General features: G+C 40.2%; 1 long non-coding RNA gene across 9 annotated transcripts in view; it reads left to right on the top strand.

Annotated features, from left to right (window-relative positions):
* Positions 1–17,044, top strand: part of LOC310745048 — a 133,503-nt gene extending 116,459 nt beyond the window's left edge. For 8 of the 9 annotated variants that reach the window (XR_014539846.1, XR_014539848.1, XR_014539849.1 and 5 more), the window contains exon 4: positions 15,176–17,044. This is a non-coding gene — a long non-coding RNA (uncharacterized lncRNA). Of the gene's footprint in view, positions 1–5,959; positions 6,079–15,175 lie in introns of all 9 variants that reach the window. The other variant, XR_014539847.1, reaches the window with a different exon arrangement.
* Positions 17,045–24,801: the final 7,757 nt, after the last annotated feature.

The raw sequence follows: 24,801 nt of genomic DNA, 5'->3' as shown, positions 1-24,801 counted from the left end.
AAATGAAAAGAAGATGATTTAATACCGAATACAGTCTTCTTGATGTTACCCTCTTTTAAGTCATTAACATCTATTATCTACAAATTTAGAAGGCTCTAAGTAAGCTCCATAGACCTTAAAGCTTCAAAAGAAATTAAAAAATTTAAATTGCCATAATTATGGGGCCAATAACCCTTTCCTGGGAGAAACCCCCAAGGAAGGAAGTAAAGGGGATGAAATACTCATGTCATTTCATTTGCTAAGATAATTCTCTAATTGCTCTGTGAGATGATTATAGTTGGATGGGGCCATCCTCTGTTGTGAAGTAGGCCACGGATATAATGTCTTCCCATAATGCACCCAAAGAAATGGAGGACTTTAAAGCTGCAGGCTGCTCATTCCTCCAAGCCAGAGAAAGAGCAGAGATGTTGGGCTAGAAAGGGCCTTGGTGACCATTTCCTCCAGCTTCCTAATATGGAAACCCGCATATCTTGACCAAACAGCCCACAAGATCCAAATTTAGTAGAAGTGGAACAGGCAACCTGCCATGACTAAGGAAAAACTTGGTGAGAAAATAATTTGGAAAGGCAAATAATATGATTGGGAGAAAGTGCCTTATCCCTCCCAAATTACAGTGCAAAGCAGCACTCCTCAAGAGAAAAATGACTGAGTCTCTAAGGCCACTTGATTTTGCCTGAGACAATGAATGAAGCCCAATCTTACTGGTTTTAGCAGCCAGTACACAAGGGCCACCATGAAGTAGACTTGAATGTGTGCTGGATTGTGGCCCAGTATTTTAAAACCATACGATTTCCTGTAATTCATTGGAAAAACAAGGCTATCTGTTTCCATAACTGATCTAGTAAGTCTGTGTCAGAAATTTTACTGTATTGGTGAAAAGCCATTTTCTGATCCTTTTGATTGGCAAAAAAATTAGCCCTCTATTCTACCAATTTCCCTAATATATACTCATTTTGCTAGAACAACTAGTGCCCCCCAATAACAATTTTCAACTACAGCTCTTTTAATATGCATTTATAGATAAGCAATTATATCCTTTAGGCTACAATTCTAAACACACTCAGTAATAAACCCCACAGGACATTGAAGGGTTTACTTCTGAGAAATTATTAATAGAATTGCTATTTAATAGTGAATTAATATAATGCAGGATATTTAAATTTTTTCCTTAAGCTGCAATCCTATATTTACTTACCTGAGAGTAAGCCCTATAAAAGTCTGTGGGAATAAGCCTATACTGAACTATACTGTAATAAAGTTTGGTTTGTTTTTTAAAGTTTTTGCTATATCCTTTCTGTCTGAGCTGGATATAAGAAAATTATTTGGCCATAATCCAGTGCAGAACCAAGTCACTAGCTCATTGTTCAATGGCAATCATAATGTTTAAATTAAACCCACTAAAATTTTTAATATATTGAATTTTAAAACAATTTTTAATAAAATTCAGCAGAATAAAGGCATGCAGTGCAATTGTGTATATGTCTACTCAAAACCTAGCACCACAGACTTTTGTGGTCCCTGCTCCCAGGTAAACTACAGCAGATTATATAACATGTTCATGTGATGTTCTGTTTTTAGGCCAGGATTGTAACACAAATTTTTGCAATGTAACATAATCATTTAAGTAATTTGGTTTCTTGGCTTCTATGTTTAATATCACTACACTTACGTTTCTCATCATATTAATATAGAAATTCAGGTTTCTTATTAAATTTTGTGGTGCTCACTTTAAACTAAAGGGGTATGTTATTTTTAAAAAATATTTATTAAAATGGGAAAATCTTGCATTTTATCAGAAATGTCATAAGCTGCTGTAGGTCAGCCCTTTGATGTTAATGTTGTTCCTTCCTTTTATTCAAAATTATGTGAATGCTTTTGTTCTAAAACAGTAATTCTGAGATAGAAAAACCAGAACTATCATATTACTATATCCAACTTATATGGTATTTTTCAATAAATAAATAACACACATAGCTTTATTACAGTCTATAGACCCAAAATAAACAGTGCAACAATAGTATATATAAATCCCAGAGTCTACACAGTAACCCTGCTCTCTTTAGTTGGATTATTTGTTGTTGTTGTTTTATAAAAATGATTTACTGGTACATGGTACATTGCAATATTTGGATAATACGAACAGGACAGTAGCATACGTTTTCTACTTACTCTTTCCGCTTTGTTTAAAAACATAAAATGAAAATGTTTTGTATGTTGAAACAGTGCCAGTTCCCATCGCTAACTTTGTCCATAAAAGTAGCAGGGGTGGAGGGGAGCGAAATCCTTTATGTAAACTCTAACTGTATCTGCTAAATATTTGCTAACTGCCCTAAAACTGAAGTGGGGGGGGGGGGGGCAGGAATCCCAAAGGCAAAGTAACAATGAATACAAACAATACTGGTCAGCTGCATTTGTTGCATGTTGTTTGAATGAAAACTAATTTATCACTTCTGAAATAAAAAGCTGTTTATTCCTGTGTTCCACTGTCTCTAAAAAATCTTTACAATGTATCCGCTGAAGGAAAAAAAGTGAGAAACTGTACCGCTATTAGCATATGAATAGTTGACACATGAAATTGGTTGTACAATAACAGAAGGACATTTGCTGTTGGTGTGTGCACATAGACAAAGCAGCCATTTTGGGGGGGAAATGGTGTTGGGGTTAACTCTTTGCCTGTCTGTCTGGTTTCACACTACTGCTTTGATAAGGATAGCCTTGGAGAAGGCATCAAAACACTGGGAATATATGTGTGTATGTGTATCTTTCTATCTATCTACACATAAAAACACACACACAGCTTAAGTAAAAAAACAAGACGGAAAGGCAAACTGCTGCATTATTTCTACACATATAAGGGGGGGGATTTGAGAAAGGAGAAGAGAAAGCTCTATATAACTGCATCTGTGCATTTGCATTTCTGTACCTCCCAACTCCCAAGTGTGGAGAGGAGGGCAAAGTCAGCTCATGTGGAGAGTGTCCAGGAATGAAACATTGCCCTGCCTGCACACACTTTTTATTTCATGACAACAACATTGTGGTCCTTGGGTCAGATGTGTGAAACTATTTCTCAAAGAAGCTGCATACATAATTGAGGCCCGATGACGGGTTCTCAGCGAAAGTTGCCAGGCTACATTCATTTAAAAAGCAGAGCCATTTGTTATCAAATTTAAATTAACTCTCTTCACACTGAAGCTGAAAGCAACCTTTTTTTTATTAAAAGAAAACCTGGAGAGAGACTGTGAGCAGTAAATAATTCTCCCCCACAACCAGCACCCCTCTTCCAATAACAGGTGATGCCCTTAATTGGACTTTAAAAACAACAATCTAAGAATATTGATTTCTGGTAGCATGATTCTGATGTCACTTGGAGACAGTTCATCACATTTAAATTCCAATCTAATTTAACCAGGTAAAACAGGATTAACAACTTAGCCTTCGCAAAGTATAAATATCTCAAGGTGCTGTGATTGTCTCTGAATTAAACGTGTTAGCTGTATATTATTCCACAGGTATATAAAGAGAGTGTGAAAGAGAACATTTACAAAGGCTAGGATGCTAACAGAGCAATTCTAATATGATGCTCAGGTTGATGAAATTTCATGACAGAGGAACCTGCCACTTCTTCAGCCCTCCTGACTTACTCCAGTCACAGAAGGTGGCAGTGGCCACAACATACCCACTCCTCCCAAACAAACTAAAGAAAATTCCCACAACACTTAACAGGTACACACAGACCATGCTCAAAGCATGGAAAACACAAATAGGCAAACTATCCCCAACCCCATCCCCACTAATCCCCCTGGCGTACCACCCATTATTCCACCATGCAGCACAAAACCTCCAGATAAAAACCTGGCGAACCAAAGGCTTATATCGCCTAATAGACTTTTATAAAAATAACAAACCCTTGTCAACACAAGAAATACAAGACAAACTAGAAGACACCCAAATGCCCTGGTTAACACAACACCAACTACATGCCCTCTTAAACAACCCAACAGTAAAATCAGCAGCAACTAGACCCCTGACAACCTTTGAAAACCTCCTCCTAACAACAAAGGGAAACGGTAAAGGGGCGGTATCCGCAATGTACAAAATACTACTCCAAAACCCCGCAAATCCCCTAGACGCAATCAAAAAAACAATGGGAGAATGACATAGGCTATGAGATTAACCCCACTCAATGGACCAGAATGTGGTCTAAACCCCCCTTTAAATCCATATCAACGAAAAGAAAAGAACTCACACTGAAACTCACCTACAGGTGGTACCTAACACCAAGGAAACTAGTGCTAATACACCCAGGAACCTCACCAAAATGCTGGAGAGGGTGCACCTCCACAGGCACATACCTCCACATGTGGTGGGAGTGTCCCAAAATCCAACTATTCTGGACAACAGCCATACAAGAAATATGTAAAATAACTAAACAAGTATTAGACTTCACCCCAGAATTGGCCCTACTAAACATCTTCCAAGACAACAATGCCCATTTACACCACAAAGAACTCATAACCCACCTACTTTCAGCAGCCAGAAACACCATAACCAGACACTGGAGAGACCTGTCAGGAGTAAGCATGGACCAATGGTACCAAATAGTATGGGAAACAGCCCAACTAGAAAAATTAACTAATAAACTGAAACTGACACAGGGACAAACAGAAGAAGACACCTTCACCCCGGTATGGCTCCCCTTTATCACATACACAGCCCAACAGGACAACGACAATAATCCACCAACAGCATACAAATCAATATGGCTAACCTGATCCAAAACACCCACCCACCTCACTCACACACGAAAACAAAGATCACCACAGCCAATCACAAACAAACAATCACACCCTAGGCCAACCCCAACCTCTCTCACCACCAAAGGAACACAAGTGAACAACACAAGCACGCTGACACCAAACTCTACATACATTAAGCATAATAGAAACACCGCTACCCGACCCCACCCCCATCCATCTCCCCTCCCTCCACCCCCCTTTCTTTTTTTCTTTCTTTTTTCTTCTCTCCCTAATGCCTCAGCAAATGAAACGGATCTGTAAAAATGTTACATGGAAGAAAAAAAGTACGAGGCATTACACTTACACTGTAAAACAAGAAAACCCTTAATAAAATATTTTAAAAAAAGAAAAAAGAAGGTGGCAGTGGAAGTCTTTGTCTAGCTCCCACCCCCTTCCAGTGACACCGATGGGGTGGGGATGGCTGCTGTAGCTCTAGGGCCAGTGTGGCTCATCACCATTTTCAGGACCATGTCAAAGGAGCTTTGGATCCTATGGAACCAAGGCTCCCCACAACACATCCCTAGAGCACCACTTTCCACCCCAACACCCACTGAGTACCATGAGCAGTACAGTGATGGTGATGGATCCTTTCAGGGGAGAGCCCTTTGCTGGACCTCCTTTTCCACCTGTGGACCACTATGGAGAGCGAGCTTCACAGCATCCTCCTTGGAGCTTAGGGTTGTTCTCTTAGGCTGCTTACATACCTAGGGGTAAGCTTATTGAACTCAATGAGACTTACTTCTAAGTAGACATGTATAGGATTGCACAGCCAGTTGCTCCTCTCTTCAAACGAGGAGGGTGATTTCTGCCTGTTCTTCCAGCATCTGAAACACCCCTACACCATTTCCAAGCACCACCAAAATCGCAAGATTGGCTTGGGGTTGGGGGATTAAGGAAGTCCTGTCCTCTTCTGTGACTGTGAAGTCTGTTGCATTCACCAAATGATTTTTTCCCACTGTGTATCAATGTAAGTGGGCTACTTTTATTTATTTTACGCAAAGGAACCTCATGCACAGTAATCTGTGCTTTTATCCTTAGAGAATTCTTTTATATTATTATATAGATGCCCGTATTGAACTTACCTGTTATACAAAAGTAGTAGATTCTTGATGATAAGTTGTGTTCATTCTAATAAATTCTAGGATATGTCTTTTGAACCATAGCCTGAGGCTGTTGTATTATACATCTTATACACTGCTATCTGGAAGTACATCCTGATGGGATTTTTCTTCTGAATGGGCATGCATAGGATTGTGGTTTAGAACACTGGATGTAGACATAGGTAAGAAATTGCATGCCATGGCACATGTGTCTGCATAGATAAGGACGGAAAAGTTTTGAATATTTCAACAATTGATTATTATTACAGAATATAAAAGGTTTAAAAGAATCAAGATATGCATAGAACTATAAAATCACGTGTTCACACTTACTCATAAGTATGCAAATATGCATGCAGCGTCAACTAAGATCAAATTCGGTCCCAGGATGCAAGCATTCAAATGTGCTACAAAAGCAGACTCTGATATTCATACGCACCCAACAACTGTGAACAGGGTCTTAACTTTGCCAATGCTACAAAATGGGTACAGTACATTTTCAATGATAGTGTGCCAGCCTGGATTAGCTGTCCTTGTCACATGGGAAGCCTTCAAGAGTCCTTGTGAGACAGTAAGCTCACTGAGCTATTCCTGAAGGAAGAACTGAAAGATTAGGATCAGCACCCAAGAGAAAAAGGCTCATGAGAAGGGGCTTAAGGCAGCAAGTCATTTCCACTACCAAGATCTGAACTCATCTAGTCAGACTTCAGTCATCAGCGTCAGATCTGAAAACTGTCACATATGCAAAGCCCATACATACATATGCACTCTGAAAGTATTCCTTGTAAGGTGTCCATGCTTCTTTAGTGTTCCATGTAACTAAATCAAAATCTATGAGTAATTGACCACTCAGTCCTAAACACCTCAAACATAGCTATAGGTCCCACTGAGTTCCACTGGGTTTTACCTCCCAATGCTACCTGGAGTTCATTAAGAATATTCTTTCTAAATTGCTGATTATGCAATAAAATGGTCAGATAAGTTACATGGTGCTCTAGAGACATAGATATTCAAATTCTTAACAGTGTTACGTGAGAGAGATTGATGCAAACCTTTGCCCCTACCACAGTTTTCATTTGGGAAACTACTGCTTTATATGTTTAGAACTGTGTTATAATGAGAAAGCTCTATGATCTTTATTTATGGCTTTATTCATATAAATCAGATATCTAGCATCTCCTATATTTTAGTATGCACTCCTTCTTCATATTTAGATGCAGCTTTATCAGAAACAAGTCAAACCTGTTATAAAAATTGACACGATCAAGAGTGACCTAAATTTTGCATTTTGTGTAATCTTTGTTTCAATAAAGGCCACATAATTTTAATTCAAAGCAGCTAAATTCCAAACACATTTCCTTTAAATTGAAATCATCTGGAGTTATTTGTAAGTCATTTATTTAGGACTGCTATTAGATGTTGGCTATAAGAATCCTTTTTCTTGCCTTTGGTAATAACAAGGGGAGGGGCAATCCACTGGGACGTTCTCACAAGGATGCCCTATGGAAATGAAGGGGGCTTGTATCCCATTCATTTCATTGGGTCTCGTACAGGAGAACTTCCCAGTGGACTGCATCCATAGAAAAAAGGTTAATTGCCAGTTTCAATTTACAATGTGCTTGGCACCTAGATTCCAGACCTATTAATTCATTTAGCAAGATCTGAACTTGACTGACCTAATGGACCATACATGCTCTCTCAACTTGCATTATTAAATATTGTTTAATAATTATATATACTGACACTGATCTCATCTCACCATTTTCAGTCTGTTTGCAGATGTACACCTTAATAAATGAAATAATATATGCAAAGATTAGTTTTAATTAAAATATATATCAAATCTAAGCAAGAACAATGCAATTATACACACACACATCAAATGCACATCCTCTCACCACTGCATATTAGTTTAAACCCACAGCCATTTGCTTATTTAAAGCTCTTAGCAGCTAACAATACTACAAGCCTAGCAAATCCTACCAGGCACTCTTTCAGAATCTTTATTTACTAGTGGAAGTAATGTACCTTACTTGTGTATCCATGACAACAGTGTAACATGCCAGAGCAATACTAGAGTTTTCCTTGCAACTGCAATATGAGATTAAAAGTAAGAGGCTAAATCTTATTAAATAGCAGAAGCTTTTCAAAAGATAAAACATAAAGTTTATGGGAGCATATGATAGTTGTTCATCATAATATATTTGTGCCATTTTCTTTCTTCTGTTAGGTCTGGCCCATTGATCGTAAACAGCACTGAATAGTGTGTGCAATGCATGCCGGCAAAGATACAATTTAGCAATTCCTACCTTAGATTTTTGCAGCAGGAAAAGGTAGTTTCACAAAGTTAAAGGTGAATTGTTAACAATACAGGTTTGAAAGAGTATTAACTGGGATCATTCTGTAGTTTTTTGTTGTTGTTGTAAGGCTTTCTCCAGGCCAAAGTTTATTTCATTATCGTACCAAATACTTTGATTAAAAGTTGTTTTTGAGCCAATGGATTAGTCCATATTTTTGCCTTGCTCTATTTATAAATTCTTTTGTGCTGTCTACAAATTTGTCTTGGCTGTGTTACTGATATTAAGTGATATACATACAACTTGAGTTCACCATATGAAGGTATATGTGGCAGAATGCGTTTAAATGAAATAGAAAATTCATCATGAACGAAGTCTTAAGATTTAGTAACATGGCTTTGGAAAATTTAATTATTTTCACTACATTACACTAAAGCAGGAATAAACAGCATGAGGCCCTCCAGATATTTCTGGACTATCATTCCAATCCTTCTCGGCCATTGGAAATGTTGGTGGATTTAATGGGAGCTGGAGTCGAATCTAAAGGGCACCATGTTGACTACCTGTCAGGGGTGCTTCCCAGCCAAAGGAATGCACACGGCAGTTAGTTAAGTATTTATTTTCAAACAGTTGCTTGTACAGCTCTGGATATCTACGTACATCAATCTAATGGCTTGGCAGCTATTCCCAAGTCTGCATCCTATGGAGCAGTTGCAGCAACAGGTGACCGTTCCCCTGCCAGCAGTTTATATACCTTCCCCCGATGGGCTGTGTGCATGCAGCCAGAGACTGTGCCTGTGCAGAAACTTCCTCCACTCCTCCCTTTTCAGTTCCCTCCAGGTTCTGGGGGACAGTGGTGCAAGAGAGGGTGGCATTTCACCTGCCTGACCTGCTTCTTCTGACCCATCCTGTGCTCCACCCTCCAGCTCTGAAGTTTCCCCTGCCTCTGATTCTTGACTTCTGGCTGCTGCAGATCCCCACAAACCACTGCTCCACTTCAGACTCCAGCCCCCACTTCCCCTGGTGCACACTTATCAGCGTCCTGCTGACACTACCTCTGCTGTAAACAACTCTTATTTCCACACCAGTAGATTATATTTTTTTGGTGATATGTCTTGAAGCTAATACCTCAGGCCAATTCACTGTAGACAGGATGCTTCCAATAGCTAGCGTTAAAAATTGAGAATGGTCAATAAGGCACCATATTCTCTTGCCCTTCCAGAAATAATAATAAAATTTTATTTATATCCCACCCTCCCCAGCAGAAGCCAGGCTCAGAGCAGCTAACAACAGTAAAATGATACAACAATCTAAAATCATTTCATTCTAAAATCAGTTCTCATCAGATTAATGGCACCCATTGGGCTAGAGTTCTGTGAGGATTGCCAAATGAGGGAGTCAGGCTGTGCCCTGGCCAAAGGCCTGGTGGAACAGCTCTGTCTTGCAGGCCCTGTGGAAAGATGCCAAGTCCCGCAGGGCCCTAGTCTCTTGTGACAGAGCGTTCCACCAGATTGGAGCCACAGCCGAGAAAGCCCTGGCTCTGGTTGAGGCCAGCCTAACCTCTCTGTGGCCCTGGACCTCCAAGGTGTTTTTGTTTGAAGACCGTAAGGCCCTCTGTGGGAAACAGCTATGGCTTATATGTCTGCAACCATGCTTTGTACCACTGGTGGCCAAACTTGGCCCTCCAGCTGTTTTCGGGACTACAATTCCCATCATCCCTGACCACTGGTCCTGTTAGCTAGGGATGATGGGACTTGTAGTCCCAAAACAGCTGGAGGGCCAAGTTTGGCCACCACTGCTTTATACTAACCAGGGTCCCTACTGTAACCAGATTTGGAAACCAGTGTTCTGTGACTTGCTCCTGAAGTCTTAATGATAGTTAGACTTCAGTATCCTTATGTCAGAACCAGATATTTAAGTTACAGTGGATGGTCTGGGGCAAATTTGTGGGAGTTTTTCCCCACATAAATGTAGGGTGCACTTAGACTCCTTTGACATCGGAGACCAAACTCCTATGATTCTGTTTCTCTAGCCACCATTAATGTATAACCTTCCATTTCCAGATTTGTGGGTTTGTTTGTTTTTTAAAAAAGTGTTCATTCTTCACAGCAACTCAATTGTAAAATTGTTAATTAAAGTCAGAGCTAAATAGGTACAGAGAATGTACGAAAGGGCTTAGTCTTATTTCAAGTCATTAAAATGAGAAATTACTGTACCAAATATTTTGAGAAAGGAGAAAGAGAAAAACACAGCATCAAGATAGTGTGTGTGTGTGTGTGTGTGTGTGTGTGTGTGTGTGCTTGTGTGTGTGATTACTCTCAGTTTTATGCACTATTGGAGCTGCTACCTCCCCACTAGTATCTGTATGGGTCATTGAGGGGGAATTAGACTCCCATACAGCCACTGTTCCCCTGCTTGTAGGCACTGAAAGCAAGCACAGTGAGGTCAGAAAAAGGCAGGGGTGTTTTTCTCTCTGTCACATCATTCTGGATCCTTTAGTCATTAGCTTACCACAGTTTTGTTCCTAGGGTTAAAAGTTAAAGCAGAAACTTGGGACATCTTCTCATTACATCACATGTACATATTCAGACAGTAAAAAGTTGTACTTCTGCTCTCATTCTCAGCATAAGAAGGTAGCCTTACTCCAGTCGCTCGTTTCAGATGCCTTACTTTTCTTGCAAAGCTAGCAGTAAATCTGCTTCCACATTCACAAAGTCAGCTCCAAAGTTGGTTCTTAAGTCAGCTTGCAGAAACACACATCTGAGGAGATGGCATATAGCTCTGTCTGAAGGGAGAAATTTTTAAGCATTTTAAACAATGGCGCTCTACTTCTGGCACTTTGCATTATGTATTTATTGAAATATTTGCACCATGCTTTTCTGTTCACATATGGGACCTCTATGGCAACTCACAATCAGCACTTAACAGAATAGCAGTAAGAGAGCAGTTAGTGAAATAATGCAGAGATGCAGAACAGCAGATGAAACACATCAAGTTTTTAAAAAGTGAGAAATAACTATAACACATAACAAAACATTCCAGAACAGGAAACATCTCACTTAATTTATTGTTTTGGTATGGATAGTGTGTGGATGAGCAAATGAATAGATAACATGCTCTTTGACTTTAATACATCTTTGTGTCATATTATCATTAGAACAGAGATTAATATTCCCCATGGTACTCTCCTGCTTATAAACATGATATGGATTGTTGTACGCATTTAAGTCTCCTTGCTTTCAGGACCAGCTCTACCATTAGACAGAGGGAGGCAGCTGCCTCAGACGGGAACAGTGGGCGGTATTAGAGGGCAGAGTTGTGTGTGGCATATGTGCCCTGCCCTAAGCTAGTCATTGATCTCAAGTACACTGCCCTATTTACAATGTTGAAATAAGATTCAGTTATTCATCCAGTTGGCTTTTATACATGAAATGGGGAGAAGTGCCATCTTTTTTTATTTTTTGCCCTAGGTGGTAGAATGTATTGGGGCAGCCCTGCATTCTTTTATTTATGTAAATTGCTATGTATTATAAATACCACAATATACTCTACCTAGGGTCCCTGGAGCAGGCCTGGCTGCAGCAACAGCAGAGATGACAAAAAAAAGCACTCTTTAGAAATTCAGAAACTGGAGCAGTTTGGAAACTTTTCATTATTTCTACTGAAAAACATTTGTTTATTGATGTTGCCGCTCTGTCACTTTCTAAACTTTCAATCAGAACTACCAGCTCAAAAAAACCTCCACATTATATTTTATTTAACGGATGGCTTATCTTAATTATAATGGTTATCAAACCATGATCCAGGGATCTTTTGTGCTTTGTGGTATACTTGGCTAAGTAGAAGCTTCACACTTTTCTCCCTATTTTCAACTTATATTGGGGGCTTAAATTACAATATATTTTTTGTATGTGGCATAATGCTTCATATTGGTTGGGAATTTTAAAAAAAGAAAAAAAGATGAGGTAATCCAGTCAACTAAAAGACACTCGTATTTAATGCATTGCTTCTCCAACATCTTTAGATAGATGCACGTTTGTTTTCATGTCATCTAATCTATCATATATGTCACAACTCTGCAGTGAAAACTGGCCACACTCTCTAGATGCAACAAGTATATGAGTGTTGAAATACATACGTGTTGTCCACCCATACATATGTTGTCCAAAGATGGATAATAATAAGTGGAGTGACAATACAGGTTTCCTTCCAAACTATATATATATTTAAAAAATCATTTGAAGGTAACTGAAACTTAGAGGAGCCCAGTTTAGGAATTACAATTTTATGGTGATTTTTTAAAAAACGTGTCTTTAAGACTGAAACATCATTGAAGATTCATTCTCAATTATAACACATATTTTACTAGAGTTATCTCCCCCAACATAAAACAGAGTGAACTTTATAACACACATACACACATAGCCAGCTCAATACATTTAGCTCCCTGAGACACACCACAAGATAGGGATGGACAGATCCTTCAATTTCATTTTGTCTCATTTTTTGAAATATTAAGTTAACTTCACCACATTTCCACATCACTTTGTGATTTTTTTTTTAAGTCCTCAGGAAAAAATCACCAGCATTTCTGTGCACATTTCTCTTCATATACACTTTCCAGCAAGTCATAATGCATTTGTATATGTTATTTTCATGAATTTGTGCATTTTTATGCAAACTTTCCCAGTAATGCAGAATGGAGACCTGTAACACAGAATATGGAGAAGTGTAAATTTCAAAGGAAAACTTTGTTTTGGTTCACACATTATTTGGTTTTGCATGAGGAACAGCCTTCAAAACTAGGTTAACCACATAGTATTTATTTGCGGTGGGGCACAGACTGTCTGGCACCAGGTTATTTCAGGTTCAGATGATCATGTTAATGATGGTGTGAAGGCTTGAACCCCATAGCATTATGTAGTGGGATGGAGTTTCACAAGCATTGTGTTGCATGAACTGGCGTACTTCTCATCCACAAACATCTCTCCCGAGAGCCAGAAATCACATTACCAATTGTCAGCTTGATTTTCTACTACGGAGGGTGCAGAGGTTTCTGCTCAACCTTGCACCAGGTCTAACAGCAGTCTAGTCAACACAAATGGCAAATACCATATTTTTCACTCTATAAGACACACTTTTTCCCCTCCAAAAATTAAGGGGAAATGTGTGTGCATCTTATGGAGCGAATGCAGGCTCCTTGGCTTCAGCGATAGCAATGCGAAGCCTCTGAAGCGCAGAGGGAGAGTTCCCCCCCGCGCTCCGGAGGCTTTGCATTGCTTTCTCTGAAGCCTGGAGAGCGAGAGGGGTCGGTCGGTGCGTACTGAGCCCTCTCGCTCTCCAGGCTTCAGGGATAGCTGCCTGAAGCCTTCGGAGCAGAGAGGGAGAGCTGCACGGCGCCCCTTCAGCGAAGCGGGAGGAGAAATGGAAGGGGCTCTGTTTCTCCTGCCGCTTCGCTGAAGGGGTGCTGAGCAGAGAGGGGGAGAATTTTTTTTTCTTGTTCTCCCCCTCTGAAACAATGTGCGTCCTATGGTCGGGTGTGTCCTATAGAGCGAAAAATACAGTACTACAGATTGCAGCAAATCATATGCATATGTAACATAATATGTGCATGTTTTTATGCACATGCACACACACACACACCAGTATCTTATTTTTCCTAACACAATATTGTTTACTTAGCTTTGATATGGGGTGAGAATTATATTATTATTATTATTATTATTATTATTATTATTATTATTATTATCACCCCAGACTACCCCTTTCACTCACTGCATTAACATGAGTATTTATCCTGGCAAACAGCACAAGAAGACAGTGGCGTAGCGTGGGTTGTCAGCACCCGGGGCAAGGCAAGTAATTTGCGCCCCCTAACCCGTGGATTTGCGCCCCCTAACCCATGGATTTGCCCTAACCCCAGATGTTGCGCCCGGTGCGGCCGGCCCCCCCTGCACCCCCCACGCTACGCCACTGCAAGAAGATCAATACAATATTACAATAACTGGTTCTTTATTTTCTTATTCATTTTCCAATGCTTAATTAGAAGGAACGTCTGCTGGTGTGTGTCTTTTCCCATGCCTTTTTCTGTTTTCTTCTCTCTCTGTCTTTCTGCCTCTCTCATTCCTCCTCTCTTCAACTTTGTCTTCTCCTTGTTCTCTCTACCCCCAGTATCGGCCTCCCTGCTCATTTGAGCCTCTCTCTGTACAGTATTGTGATTTGAAAGTATGAATCCAAATCTGAATCCTGGTTGGACATGTAAAGGGCTCATAAAAATCCAAAACTTTTACGAGAATAAACGCTTAGGGAGGAATTGACATTACCATGGTTGTGAAGCAAAGGGGAAAGGGAAACGCTGACAAATTAAACGAGAATGAAATAATATGGACATGATAAGTTGGTTAAACTAATTTTATTGACTGACAAGGTTGAAAAATAAAATAAAATGTAAATTTAAAGATACACTGCTAGATAAAAGGACAAGTTGACTGATTTTTTTTTTATTTCATTTATGCATCACTATCCATAAAATACCATAACTGAATAACACCTCTGACCTTCATGAGTGTTGACCACATTGTGCACACAAACAACTTCAAATGTGATGGCATATTTGTATTCGACTAAATTTCCAAACGACGAATAAACTTGCACAGATTTTGTCTTAGTTTGCTCAGTATTCAAAAGGTTGCCATCTTTGATACTAGTGTTGAATTGATCGTTTACTTGCTATTCAATGTAGTACGTAGCTTTATCAGAAAGATCAGTGGAGTTCTTCACACCTACCTGAAAAAAATAAATAGAACAGATATTGGATTTGTTTTGTTTTGTTTTCTTCAATATATAAAGTAGGTAAGCAGAACCAAAGATAACACCTTGTGCATGGATCATATCTTAGACCTACGTGAAAAAGAATTGTATGTTTCATGGACATTTGTCTTAAACAAAAGGTTAAATTCTAACTACTTTTTTTTTTTAACAGATGGAGCTTCTTCAGGTGTGCAGAAGTTTGATTCTACCAAATGGAACAACATTTTCTGCTGCTGGGGCTAGATTTTGGATCAAGTATATTGGGGAAAAACAACAAGCAAACCAGTGTTTGTGTGGATTTAGATATTCATTGGGAAAGCAAACAAATAAATCTGGATGGCAGTCAAAACAAAATATGCTTTAATCCAGGAACTTGTATGTGCAGTACTGTGTGAAAATATCTGTCTTCACCTTCCTGACAAGCAGATGGCCCAGGGCAAGCTCGGGCACCAGCATCAGTGGCCTACTTAAGAGAGGGAGAGAATATTGCATTTAGTCTCCCATAAGCCTCCCCCCTCAAAAAAAAAGATAGTTGGTGCTTTCAAAGTATATGGGTCCAACCATCTCCCCGGGACTCTTTCACAGCCCTTATTCAAAGTGTTGGTGCTGACCTTTAAAGCCCTAAATGTCCTCGGCCCAGTATACCTGAAGGAGCATCTCCATTCCCATCGTTCAGCCCAGATACCGAGGTCCAGCTCCGAGGGCCTTCTGGCGGTTCCCTCCGTGTGATAAGTGAGGTTATAGGGAACCAGGCAGAGGGCCTTCTCAGTAGTGGCACCCGCCCTGTGGAATGCCCTCCCATCAGATGTCAAGGAAATAAACAATTACCTAACTTTTAGAAGACATCTGGAGGCAGCCCTGTTTAGGGAAGTTTTTAATGTTTGATGTTTTATTGCTGCTTTATTATTATTAATAATATTCTGTTGGGAGCCGCCCAGCCAGATGGGTGGGGTATAAATAATAATAATAATAATAATAATAATTATTATTATTATTATTATTATTATTATTATTATTATCATCATTATTATTATTATTCAAGAACTGATCAGGAAGCTGTCTTGTTACCAAGTCAGCCCATTAGTCCACCTAGCTTACTACTGTCCAACTCTAAACTGATACAACTCTAAACTGATACAAAAGGCTCCAGCTTCCAGGGGCATAGCGTGGGGGGCAGGGGACTGTAGACCCGGGAAGACAATTTTGAGGGGGCGCGAACCAGGTGCCCCCATGCAGGAATCCCAATCCTACGCTGCCTGCTGCCGGGGGTCTTGACTTAATTGTTTTCATTTCAATCAGTATTTCCAGATGCTATTCATTTGGTCTGCACGCCTTCACACATGCACACATGCTCAAACTAGAAATAGAACTGTTTTGGTGTGGGTTGCAACAAACATATTGTGCATCTTTTCTGCCCTGTTTAGATTGGGCTCCTTTTTGAACTTGAAATACTAGCTATAATCACCTTCAAAGAAAGCCCTCCCTCTGCTCAAAATAAAGGAGTGGAAATCATCTTATAAAGACAGCATCACATGAGAACCGGGCTTGACTCCTATGTCAACGTGCTGAGGATCAAAATACAAGACTGCATCCGTGTTTGTGAACGACATAAGCATCTGAAGGCAAGCACAATTGTCCTCATTATGCAGCCTCCCAGCCGTCCCCTATGCTGATGCTTGATATCTCACCATATTTTCATATTCAAACAAAACACTTGGGGAGGCGTGCGGGGAGTGCTTGCCCATTGCACAAGCATCCACAGATGAGAGCGCGATTGAGAAATGTGCCTTATTCTGCGCCCATTGCAGCCAATCCCACTGCTCAAAGCAATAACTTAGAGGGAATGAACAAATGTGTTTCGAGGAGATGGAATTTGTTTCATTAGCAATGTTTACATTAAATTAAATTTTAGCAAGAGGAGTCATTTGCAATATTGGCATCCCTGTTTTTTTAAAAAAGAAAACTGCCTGGAACACGTGGAAATTGTCAACCAACCGGAAAGCTGCTTTTCATATTTTGTTATGCAGCATTTTTTTTTAAAGTAAAATAAAATAATGGACTATATTTTATTCTGAAATGGAGTAAAAAATACAGTCAGCAAAAATAGATCCACACACAAGACAATATAAGAAGATCACAAAATGAAGAAAGGAAGACATCAGTTACAACCACCCATAGTATGCCATGCTTGGGAGAGAAACAGCTCACCAAATACGGGTTGTGGCCAACTAAGTTTCACTCAGAGTAAGCCCATTGAAATAAATAGGCTGCAATTCATCCATTAATTGCAATGGGCTCTATTCTGAGTAAGACCAATGTGGGTTATAACCTTGTATCATATAAGGGAGTGAAAGATCATGATAATTAATATTGTTGTGCAGTGCTTTATTAATTTAATAACATTTTTTAGAAAATGCCATTGCAATGCACTTCATCCCAAATATTCTTTCTGTCTTCTGTTTGTAGTGATCTTCATATTTTTGTTATGCTTTATTATTATTTCTAGGAGTCATTCTGTAATATCTCCTTGCCTTATTTTTATGTCCTATAATCTTTTTGTTAAAATGTAAGGCTATATTTGAAAAATTAGAGAAAAGCTGGGTTTTTTAATTAAATAAAATTTCAAATATAATTAGTTTATTAGATCGTTTGTCTGTTTGTGGTTGCCCGTTCTTTTCTTTTCTTTTCGAAACAAACTTCATACTGTAACAGTAACTGTACAGGTTCCAATGAAGATGTAGAGTTATATTAAAGAAACTTTGATTACAAAACACATGAGCTTAGTGAGTGTATATTTGATTAAAGAAAACTGGACCATTGGGATTGCTAATTAGGAACACAGATAGTTGCCATCTACTCAGTCAGGCCCTAAAATGATCCTTTGTGATGTGGGTTGTGTCAGCACACCTGGAGTTCCTCCAACGGTGCTAGTGCCCTGGCAGCTGACCTGAGGGTGCTACATACTGGGGATCCTATTTTCAATTCATTGAGTTATATGGTAGAGGAAAGATAGGATAGAAATATAATAACATTAATCAATAGGTAATCAAGGGATGGCTTATGGTCTGACTTGCTATAGGAGCACAGAGCCAGCTGCTGGCAATCAGGTCCTCTAAACCAGGGTTTTCCAACCTTAGGTCGCCAGCTGTTTTCAGATTACAATTCCCATCATCCCTGACCCCTGGGTCTTGCTAGCTAGAGATGATGGCAGTTGTAGTCAAAAAAACAGCTGAAGTTCTGAGGTTGGGAAACACTGTTCTAAACTACTGGGGGACACACTGCGTATTTGCATGGGCAAATTTGTTCTTCAAACTGTGGGTTGTGTTTTGCCACAGAGAAATATATTGTCATAAATTATCAAGCTCCATTATAAAGAAAATGGTTTCATTTAGCAATAAGGGCTTCACACGTGTGGAGCACATGTACTCAGGAATAGCACAGCAGTACAGTGGTACCTCAGGTTACAGACGCTTCAGGTTACATACACTTCAGGTTACAGACTCCTCTAACCCAGAAATAGTACCTCAGGTACTGTTTTGCTTCAGGACTTTGCTTCAGGATGAGAACAGAAATCGTGCTCGGGCGGCACAGCGGCAGCAGGAGGCCCCATTAGCTAAAGTGGTGCTTCAAGTTAAGAACAGTTTCAGGTTAAGTACGGACCTCCGGAACGAATTAAGTACTTAACCCGAGGTACCACTGTACTGGAAATGAACTACTTATAAGCGTCATAGTTCCCATTCCACATCCCCCACAACATGGCAATTTTCAACAACAGGCACACTGTGCATGTGTCACTCATGGGCCAGCCCAAGGCTAAAGTTAGAACACCTCTAGACCCCAATGGGCTCTTCGGCAGGCAGGCAGGCAGGCAGCAAAGTGCCCTGGCAAAATAGGCTTGGCTCCATGCTGCAAGTATATCTTGCTGTTATAATTGCTCGCACTACACTAAACATTTAATATGCTAGGTAAAGAACGAACCCATGGACAAAACAATGCACATGTGCAAACAGTGGTTCACATTCAGCCACTGGAGCATTTGTGACATCATGCAGTTCACCGCTGCCCAAGGGAGGAGGCTGGCAGCAGTGGCCACGGAGAGGCAACAGGGTGCTCCCTTGCAGCTGCTAATGCTGTTGCCGCAGCTTAGGATGAGCGTCGGCTCATCCTCCTCCCTGAGTTTGGCAGGAACAGTGCTGGTGGGGGAAACAGGGACATTCTGGGATCAAATCAGAAGCCAGGATGGCTTTTATAATTCCAGGACTAACCCTGGAAAATAGGGACACTTTGATGGTATGTTGTCACGTGGTATGTTGTTGTGGGTACTGACAGCATTTTCTTGCTCCAATCAAAGCTGGATTACCAAAGAGGCAGAGAAGGCAGCACACCTTTTAGGGGCCCTGCGACAATGGATTGAAATAAGTACGGTTCATTTTGTGTAATAAAATTGGTTTACAGTATTACAATTATTGGTTGATAGAATCAAAAACGTATTAAGTGATGTTTTGCGAGCTCCCCCCCCCCCCCCGCCAAGATTTCAACATGCTAGGGGCCTCCACAGGGTTTAATCCTGTACTATGTACATGGATTCAGTTAATAGGAAGTGTGATGCTGCATCAAATTTGTCATCCATAGCATGCCCCAATTTGGATACATAGTATCCACCACTACAACATGGAAATAGTTAACATTCACTGGAGGCCAGAATGGGCCGTATTCTTGTCATGAGCTCAAGACTACATCTGCCCATTCCTCTTCTAGTATTTTAGGCTGTAATCCTAACCCCATTTACCTAGGGAAAAGCCCCGTTAAAGTCAAAAGGACTTACTTCTCAATAGACATATAGGATCAGGCTGTTAAAGGCCTTTCAATCACCTAGATTGATAAGACTGTTTGTGCCTTTTCTTAATGTAAGATAGATCAAACCGATCCATTCTTAAGGAAATCATCCCTGAGTGCTCACTGGAAGGACAGATCCTGAAGCTGAGGCTCCAATACTTTGGCCACCTCATGAGAAGAGAAGACTCCCTGGAAAACACCCTGATGTTGGGAAAGATGGAGGGCACAAGGAGAAGGGGACGACAGAGGACGAGATGGTTGGACAGTGTTCTCGAAGCTACAAACATGAGTCTGACCAAACTGCGGGAGGCAGTGGAAGACAGGAGTGCCTGGCGTGCTCTGGTCCATGGGGTCACGAAGAGTTGGACATGACTAAACGACTAAACAACAACAATGTAAGATGTTTTGTATGGGTATGACAATTTGCAAAAGCCATAGGATGCCTCAGTACAAGAAGCTGGCTGCCAAAGCAAAGTATAGCACAAAAATCAGCAAAAAAAACCACCAAACATCTCTTGGATGGTGTATATATAATATTGATTTTCAGTTTAGTAAGAGGACGAAGGGAATTTCAGAAGCATCAAACAGTATCTAATCTGTTTAATGACTGCACTCATTTCCCTTTTGTGCCATTCTTGGGTGTGAGCCAGTCTACAAAGCACTTGCTGTGGGTGCTTTCTGTTATTTTTGTCACACTGCAAGTAGATCAAAGAGTTAACCAAACCTCCCTGCTCTGAAAGGTCATTTCCAAACTAAATGCAGCAATTCAAAGTGGGAAATGGAATGTGTGCCAAGGAGATGTTTAATGAAGTAACATTCGAGCTGTATCCTTTCAAGAACATTTGTGGAATTGTTTGATTGCCGTAGAGTACACAGGAAACAATAAACCTACACAGCGCTAACAGGGTCTCTGATGGTTACATTTTGCTGAAAAGCTGCCAAACTACTTGGAATTATAAGTACAGCCGAGGCTGAATTATCTCATATGGTAGAAATTTCACCACATATTCTGCATAGCAGAATAGTTGGGGGGTGGGGGAGAGAGAATTTATTTTGTGGCTTAAATACTCAAATACAATTAACCTGCCTATTCATGTTGAACATTACACATCTATTTAAATAGCATTAAGCATACTTCTTAGGGTACATTCTCACGATACTATTATCCCACAATATGCTGCTTCCATGAAGTCTGAACCCAAAATCAGCTCCTGCTGCAATTGATGGAGCTTGCTGCGAGCACACACTGCATTTCTTATGAGCTTATGTGAGTTGAGTGAACAGGAAAATGCAGCATGATGCGTTTCACACACATCACACACTAGGCATTGTGGGTTAGATGCAGAGGATTATGGAGGCAGGCCCAGTTGTAGCGTAGTGAATTAATAAGAATCCTTTCCCTGGAACATGCATGGCTCACTTGCTCAAGCCCTGACAGTTGCCTCTTGGACTGCAAAGATACAGTGATTCAACAATAACAGATGTGAAACTGATCAAGTAATTTGAGGAAGAAACAGTGTCATTAAATTACCCCACCCTGATATTGTTTCTCTGAATCATTTGGCATGCTTACTTGGGAGTAAGTTCTAGTGAATTCATCGGACAAACTTCTGAATAGATATGCACAGGAAATATTATTATTATTATTATTATTATTATTATTATTATTATTATTATCAGGGAAGCTTCCAACATATGGCTGGGGCAACCCAGCCAGATGGGCAGGGTAACAACAACAACAACAACAACAACAACAACAATATTAAAAAAAAAGCTTCCCTAAACAGGGCTGCCTTCCGATGTCTTCTAAAAGTCAGGTAGTTGTTTATTTCCTTGGCATATGACGTGAGGGAACAATGGGGGTGGAGATGCTCCTATACAGGGCTGAGGCCGTTTAGGGCTTTAATCTCTAAAATTAATCTCTATATCTCTAAAACTTCTAAACATTAATCTCTAAATCTCTAAATTATTCTCTAAATCCGTGCCTCCAAAAAAGGAAAGGAAAGGAAAGGAAATCATGGTACATCTTTTAGATCTTAGAAAAAAAAACGTATTTAGGTTTTGCTTTTATGCAAGATGTTCCCATATGTAAAGACTTTGAGACATTAAAAATGTTTTCCCTTCTGGTTTAGGATTAAAAGTAGAGTTGCAAGAAATGGCAAAGCTGTGACTTTAAATTTGTAACAATCCCGGTTTACTCCCTATCTTTTCTTTGGATGGGTAATATTTAGTGCTACGCCTCATAAATAAGATGAGCTGCTAGGGAAGGATTTAGCCTCTCTATGGTGGAATCTACACACATATAAAAACTGTTCTCAAAATGCTTTTTTTAAAAAAGCATTTAAAAAAATACATCGAATTTTCCATAAGGCTCACCATCACCATCTAGTGTCACATTGTATATTGTACTTAAAACACACTTAAAACATTTTATTTGCAGCTGTATAGCTGAGTCCTGTTAATATGTTTCTCTATAGATACTCAGCTAGGTGCTGCCAGTGATAGAAAAATGAGGCACCTTTTTAATTAAGGGAGCCATTCTGAATTTCTCAAAATCCAAACCTGAGAACAGAATTATCTAGCAAAACAGAATGGTGGCTGGTGTAGACATTTGTGAATTATATGGGCATATGTACCTGGTTGTTAGAGACTATTATTCCAGATATCTGGAAGTAAGACACATGATTGATCTACCACCATCAGTTGTTCAAATACTGTATTTGCCAGGTGGAGTGTCCCAATGAACTTCTAATGAATAGTGCCCCACAATTTGGAGAGGAGTTCACCCACTTTGCAAATAAAAATAATTTTAGCCATAGTACAACCACCCCCCATTCAATCTGTTGTGGGGAGTACAATTGCCTTCCTGTCAAATACAGTGGTACCTTGGGTTACAGACGCTTCAGGTTACAGACGCTTCAGTTTACAGACTCCGCTAACCCAGAAATAGTACCTCAGGTTAAGAACTTTACCTCAGGATGAGAACAGAAATTGTGTGGCGGAGGTGTGGCAGCAGTAGGAGGCCCCATTAGCTAAAGTGGTACCTCAGGTTAAGAACAGTTTCAGGTTAAGAATGGACCTCCTGAACGAATTAAGTTCTTAACCCGAGGTACCACTGTAATTTCAACTTGTTCCAAAAATATCACCAGAACAATGCAGACAATTTTGAGGGTGCACAAAATGGTTGAGAAATAGTCCATCTCAGTACAGCCGTTCTGCCTCCAGGTGTACACTGTTCACCCCTACTTCTCTGACAGTTTGGACAGGTCAGACGGCCACAGATTGTGCAAGTATAACGAGTCACAATCTTTCAAGTCTGCGCAACCAGCACATCCGCTAGTGCTCACCTTCGTTTCTTTGCTACATTGCCACTGCATCACTGGGCCACGTCACAGCACAAATGCTATTCTGGAACAATTGCAGATGGAGGCATAGGACTATTTCAGGCCTGAACATAGGCAGAAAGCCCAGCACAGTTTCCATTTGTCAAACAGTAAACATTTAGAAATTGTTCAGTGGTGGTCTTGAGAAAGAACTACACTGAGCTGACCAGGAAGAGCCCAGGGTCTGGAAATTGATGGCCTTGAAGTATAAAAGCAACCACCTGAACCTGTGCCAAGTAAGCACCCAGGTGTATTGGCAATAGCTGTTTATGCCACAATGAGTGGATTACGGATTAGGGAGTATTTGTCAGCACTTAAGTCCTATCTAGAGATGCCAGGGATTGTGCTTTACCACCAAGCTATAGCCCTTGCCCGCAGGCTGATTGGGATCGGTTTCCATTCGCTTTGTCCACCAATGTGGAATGAAGGTGAAAGCCAGCTAAGAAAAGCGTTGATTCTCGCGTGTCTGAGGAATATCAATGCACTGTTCGAGAACCCAGAGGGTGGCTTAAAAAGGAAATATTTCAAAACCTATTGAATCAGAGGCGTATAAAATGCCTTCATCTATGCACACAGGACATAAATGCAGTTATAATTTGCATTTAAGAGGAGACATTTAAGAGCAGACATTTATCCTGACAGAACCCACTCCCTGTTTTGTCTGCTTGTGCAGTGAGATACAGTGCAATGCCTTCCGTTTTGTTTTGTAAATTTATTGCTAAATATTTGCTTGGAGGAGGGTGCGCAAAACAGGCTACTCCATATCTTCCCATGATAAAGAGAGATGTGGACAGGCAGAAGTTCAGTTAGGAAAGGTGGTTTCATATAATCCTTGCACACCTCTTATCATGATGATGGAGATACACATTGAGTTGTACATTCACAAATCATGGCAGGACATGCACTCAGTGGGGAACCACAACCCTAAACACAAAATCAAACTTTGTCTATCAAGTGCAACATGTATACCTAGAAGCAAGTCTCATGGCTTACTCCCAAGCAAGTGTGCTTAAGATTGCATCCTACTTCATTATCACACCCTTGGAAAAAGGAGTGAGTTGCCAGGATATGGCAGCCTAAAACTGTGCTTGAACATTTTCAAACATCAGATTTCACGCAGATATCCACCACGAGGTCAATGCCAATAAAACTGAAGAGACACTATAGGAAATCTACACTATACTAAATGATTGTCCTATATCAAGGAGCAGAACAATAAAGCCACATCTATAAAACCAGATTTCCAAGCCTGTTGATCCTGCTGTCTCTAGAGCTACATTCAGAAACAAAGCTGGAGGAATCACTTTTTTCTGTTGCCATGAATCCTTTCTGGGAAAGTTCATTTTAGGGCTTATAACACATAGGAAGCCACCTCACACCATGTCAGGCTGCTGGTTCATCTAGCTCAGCATTGTCTACCCACATCTGGAGGGCCCTGGGTTAGCCATACCTAGTGCACTCTGACAACAACTCTCCAAATTTGCAGTAGGACTATTTGCCAACTATGCTTTGAGATGCCAGGGATAAACCTGGGACCTCTTGCATGCAGAACAAGTGTTTCATCATTGAACTATGATCT

This window comes from Podarcis filfolensis (genome assembly GCF_964270895.1).
Source record: "Podarcis filfolensis genome assembly, chromosome: 11".
In the NCBI taxonomy this organism is placed as follows: Eukaryota; Metazoa; Chordata; class Lepidosauria; order Squamata; family Lacertidae; genus Podarcis; species Podarcis filfolensis.
This window is presented reverse-complemented; position numbering and strand designations above follow the sequence as displayed.